General features: G+C 34.0%; 1 pseudogene; it reads left to right on the forward strand.

Moving 5' to 3' along the window:
• Window positions 1-262: 262 nt before the first annotated feature.
• Window positions 263-1,605, forward strand: LOC140861886 (uncharacterized; annotated as a pseudogene).
• The last annotated feature ends 4,512 nt before the right edge of the window (window positions 1,606-6,117 follow it).

Raw genomic sequence — 6,117 nt, forward strand, 5'->3', positions numbered from 1 at the left:
TGGATTTTCTAGATAAGATCACAATCCAACGGTGTAGATTTAAAGATACTTTGATGGACGCTCTAGATTTTATCATTGGATTTTATGGATAGGATAACAATCCGACGATGTAGATTAAGAGAAAATCCAATGGACGACCTAGATTGTATGATTGGATTTTTTGGATAAGATAACAATCCATCGGTTTAGATTAAAAGAAAAATATAATGGATGGTCTATATAATGAACATACGCACTAATAATTTATCCAATATCCACGAAAATGAATTCACAAGTTTCCAGCCCTTTATTTCTATATTCCTCTTCTAGCTCATCTAATGGTGATCTTGATGATCTCATAGATAGTTATGAGAAATAAGAGAAATTGATAGCTCAACAAGTTCACAATAACAATATTATCCTACGTGTGAGTGTAAGACATCAAAATGCCAATATTACTCATGGTGGCTCAGTTCCTGGTCGTAGAACAATTTATCGTGATCGAGAAAATGCTGCTCAAAACCTCTTCAACGACTACTTTGATGAAAATCCAACATATAATGAAGAAATGTTTCGTCGACGATTTCGAATGTCTCGAAGTTTATTTCTTCGTCTTGTAGATGCTGTTCAAAATCATGATAGTTATTTTGTGCAACGTAAAAATGTAGCCGGCAAACTAGGCTTAACTACACTTCAAAAAGTCACGGCTGCATTCTGGATACTAGCATATGCATTACCAGCAGATGCAACTGATGAGTATATCAAAATTGGTGAGTCTACTGCAATTGAATGTGTAAAAAGATTTTGTCGTGCTATTGTGGAGATATTTAAAGGGCAATATTTAAGAGTGCCTACTGCTAATGATATTGCTAGACTACTTCATATTGGGGAGCAACGTGGCTTCCCAGGAATGTTAGGTAGCCTAGACTGTATGCACTGGAGGTGGAAAAATTGTCCAACAGCTTGGGCAGGACAATATGCAGGTCGCAGTGGATCTCCAACAATAATTCTTGAAGTGGTAGCGGACTATGATCTTTGGATTTGGCATGCATATTTTGGTATGCCCGGTTCTAACAATGATATTAATGTGTTAGAGACATCTCATCTTTTCTCTGACCTTACTAGAGGTATTGCTCCCCCGGCGCACTATGTTCTTCAAGGAAAAGAATACAATATGGGGTATTATTTATCTGATAATATATACCCAAAATGGTCAACGCTTGTACAAACAATTCACGATCCACGTGCTCCAAAAAAAGATATTTTGCAACAAAACAAGAAGCGTGTAGAAAAGATGTTGAACGTGCATTCGGAGTTCTTCAAAGTCGTTTTGCAATTGTGGTAAACCCAGCACGTTTTTGGAGCAAAAGTGATTTACATGATATAATGATTGCATGCATAATAATGCATAATATGGTAGTTGAGGATGAACGGAATCTTGATGCACCAATCAAAGATGTGACAGAAGTTCCTACTTTGGATATTGAAAAAAAAAAGAATGAAACTAGTCGATTTCAGCAATTTATCGGTCGTTACAAAAAAATTAGAAATGCTGATGCACACATTGCCCTTCGAAATGCATTGATTGATCATTTATGGGAAACATTTTCTAATGCAGAAAATTAATTCCGTGTTGAATGTGTAACTTTTTTTTTACCATGTAACTTTGTGTTTATTGAATAATTATTTTATGCAATATTATATTTTAATTTGGTTGATATTTCACTTAACTTAAAAAATGTAATTAATAAATAATATACGAATTCATATTATTTTTAATTAAATTTACCACATTAATTTATATAATAAAAATAAAGTATAAAATATATGTAAAAATAAAGAATATTATGGAATATTCCTTTGGTGTAGAGATTTGGTGAAGACTGCTGAAGATAAAATATAGATTGCACTATAATAGTGTAAAATGTGGCATTATTTTAGTGCCAACTGCTGGAGATGGTCTTAAAATATGTGTGTCTCTTGTTGGATACTCATGGACGTCGTAAAATATTTATGGGGCATCGCGCTATAAAAATTTCTCAAGACCCGAAAAATGGTGTGAGTAGACGGTTGATATGACATTTTGATGAAGTTGAACGTCTCACGGAATTTATGAGATGCCCAACATGCAATATGCAACAATTAATAATATTTTAGTTATGTAATAATTGTTCGTAAATATATATTACTCTCTACAAAAAATTATTTAAATTTTCAAATTGTATTAGATATGATAAACTCATCAAGACACCAATCAAATACCGTCCCGTGATACATGCTTTTTAAGTTTAAGTTTTAACCAATCAATCAAAAATGAAAATTTTATTTAAGCACAATAATTTTAAATGAGACATATGAAAAATAATAAAATTATGAAATTAAAGTTAATGATTTTATTTATTATTGAAACTTGAACATCGTCAATCAGAAATCAAAATTATTGATATTCCATCCAATCCAATTAAAATGAAATCACCCATTTCATGACCTAAATCAACATCAAATATTTTCTATTACGTACAGAATGATGCACCAACACTAACAAATCATCATTTTGAAAGCTTGGGCACATCCTTTGACTCAATATTTTCATCAAAGTAATGCACGATAATCTTTCTTACGCTCTTATTACTTATATATATATATAAATAAATGCGTAGATATTTTATGAAACGGTTTTAGAAATAAATCATATTTATATTTATAATAAAAAATAATATTTTATGTATACAAAGTAATATTTTTTATGAATGACTCAAATAAAAAAAATATATCAAAAAATTAACCCATAATAAATGACAAAAATATAAGGATGAGAGACTAATCTGAGTGAAGATCAACTTTCAGCTTATTAACAGGAAAATGGAATGCATATAAACATTAATTTATATATATAGATTTCTTGAATTTTAAATATTTCAGTTTGATTCAAACTGTCGTAATTATTGATTTTTAACTAAAATAAAATTTTATTTAAAGAAAAAAATGGGCAAGGGCAATCAAGTCTTTTCAGAGTTGACCACGTAAGATACCTCGAAAGAGGGGAATCTGAATAGATACGAAAAAGGAGCCAAGGTCCCCTTTTAAAACTGAGGCCCTGAGGCCACGAGGTTTCAGGTTCGATTCTCGCTAACTGCGGTTAGATTTTCTAATTTATTTAGATAGATTTAGGTATTTTCCTTGCTCGAGACAAGCACGTCTCGAGTCCATGCTCAAGTCTCGTCGATTGTGCGGGCAAATTTCACTCTTTAATTGAAACGACCCTAACTCTATAATTAATAGATAAATATGCGGAAATTTTTTTTTTTTATATATATACTTACTAAATAAAATATGCACATATATGCCCATACATACATGCACAGAATAAAAAAATTTAAAATAAATAAATAAATAACTTAAATAAATGACTAAAATAAAAATTGCATTCTTTAAATAAAATAAATATCTGAGTCAAACATTTAATTAAAAATACTGCATAAGAAAAATGATTTAAAATTGGCATGCACTGAAAATATTCAAATAAAATATTCAAAACCACAACCACTGAAAAATAATTAAAAAGTGTAACATGCTGACATAATTAAAACATGCAATGTGACTCAGACATCTATCACGGTCACGGGGTCACTGCATGTCCGCTCATATGTCCTCGCCGCCGGTAGAAGCTACATCCTCCTCTACAAACTCACCTGCACCATAACAGTGTAGTGAGCCTAGAGGCCCAACATGCTAACATAACAAGGGTTTAAAATAATTTAAAACAATTAAATATTAATACATAACATATACACGAATGAGCATGCTTAGAAATATCATAACATATCATAACTTAAATTAACTTAAATAACATAATACATAAATATTGTTGAGCAATTAATTTTCTAAGTTATTGATACCCGGTGCAGCGGAAGTTTAAAAATTTTATATGGAACGATTCCATATCATAGGTATCAACACTTTACGATTAAATTGTGCGTGTAAAAATTAAATAACAATTAAATTTTTACCTTGAAATCTCGAAACGAGATTATGGACACCAACAGATTACTCTGCTCTTGTTGTATATCTCAGGAACTGATGGATGAACAATTCTTCAATCAGGTCCACGAACAGAAGTTTAATCCCTCTGATAGATTGCACTAGAAAATCTATCAGAAGTTTCTACGAAGAGAATTAACGAATTTGATCCGTTAAACCAGACTGCAAATTCAAAATTCACAGGCTGGAATTTTCTGACAGAGAGAGAGAGGGGCGGCGGCCACTATAGAAAAACTAGGGTTTTCGAAAAATTTTGTGACCTCTGTTGTCTAATTTCTGTACTGCAATAACTTATTTATAATGTGGGCTGCTAACAGCTTAGGACCCATTAGTCATAAGTTCAAGCCTGACAAGCAAAGCCCGCATGTTCAGAAATTAATATAAAATTCATCGTGACTCAGATTGATAAACCAATTTCACCAATGTGCACAGAAACCATTTCTGCATCTTTTAAAGTCAAGATAAATTTTCTGAATCCGAATTCAGTGATTTCCAAAAATGTCCATCACTATGTCATTTTAGGAAATCTTACTCCCTCTACTCTTAAATAAGAAGTCCCACTTCTTTATTCATTAAATTTAACTCTTTAAATTTAATTATCTCAACGGGGATTAAAAATCCATTACTTGTGTGACCCTCAATGGTTCAGGGATACAGCTAGCCGTGGGCTCACAACTCCTTGTGACTCGGAACAACAATTTCCGACTTGCCCATCGAATCATGGTAAGAGAGCCTAGCAACATCGCCCCATGATTCCCTAGGTATCACTGATAGTGCCTGCAAGAACCAATAGATTTTGGTTAGCGTACAGTACGGTCCCTTCAACCATATATCCCGATCGAATCAACAACCATTGGTAAATCGAGAGTCGTTTGAGATTCGATAACTATGCAATGCATCTTGAAGATCAAATAGTGACATCGCATGTGCTACTAAGAAACCATTTCTTAAAACACATCATGTACTCTGACCAGAGATTTGTCACACTAATATCTCCTCAGATTGCATAGGATATCCACACTAGCAAGTATGTGGTGAATCCTTGACAACAAAGCATCGACTCCTATATGTGTCGTAACTGTACCCAATCCCGACACCTGATGACCCCAATAGAGTCAGTAAACGAGTCAAAGTACAATACTAGCATATAGAGTCTCAATGATGTTTCAAGTAGTAAGGACTAATGGTGTACAACCAAAACCGCGGACTTTATCCACTCGATAAGTGATAACCACTTGGAAAGTCCGGATAGGGTAGTTCGATCATTCATCGTATGAATATCCATTTGCATGCTTTGAACATCTCTATATTTTATACTAATGAAACGTGGTACTTGGCATCGCAAATGCTAGTCTCAATCTCGAGCGATCCTTATCCTTATTAACGGACGGCTCAATCGACTAGGAACTGTTTAGAATATACAGTGACTATAAGATGTGTTTCATGATAGCCATCCCCATGTGCCACCACATCTTACATACACTATAGTATATTCAAGGTCTTCATCTAAACATCTTATAGTATGTCACAACATAATAATATGATAAAAGATAAAGTAAACGCCATTATAAAAGTGTAAATTATATTAAACAAAAGATTGTTTATACATAGAGTCATAAAAGCCCTTAGCCACAAGTTGGCTCACCGGGCACCCACTCTTTCACCATGCAGCCTACTACCATGAACCCGAACCCCTTCTCTCGGAAACCCTATTCTGCACCCTCGATGGCCGATCGAACCACTGTGGTTTCCTGGGCTCGTTTGGCTCGAACCACTCGAGCCATTCGAGTCCAGGCAACCCCCACACTTCCTCTGAACCTAGACCAGCAGCTAAACATGCCATGGAATAAAGAAACGTGAGCATGAATGGAGAATACATCAAATCGAGCACCAAGAACAAACTCAAATAAATTTCTGAAAATTTTCAAGAACAAATCAACGCATACACCACACACACATAATATTCACTGATATTGTACGAAAAAGTAGAATAAAAACATGCCTAGCACCGAAGTTTGAAGAGAAAACGAGCGTGGGACGATTCCGGGACGACGGGACGACGAGAAACCTTGAAACTTTGAAGAGAATCGGCTATGG

The sequence above is a fragment of the Henckelia pumila genome, chromosome 4 (assembly GCF_033568475.1).
Source record: "Henckelia pumila isolate YLH828 chromosome 4, ASM3356847v2, whole genome shotgun sequence".
NCBI lineage: Eukaryota > Viridiplantae > Streptophyta > Magnoliopsida > Lamiales > Gesneriaceae > Henckelia > Henckelia pumila.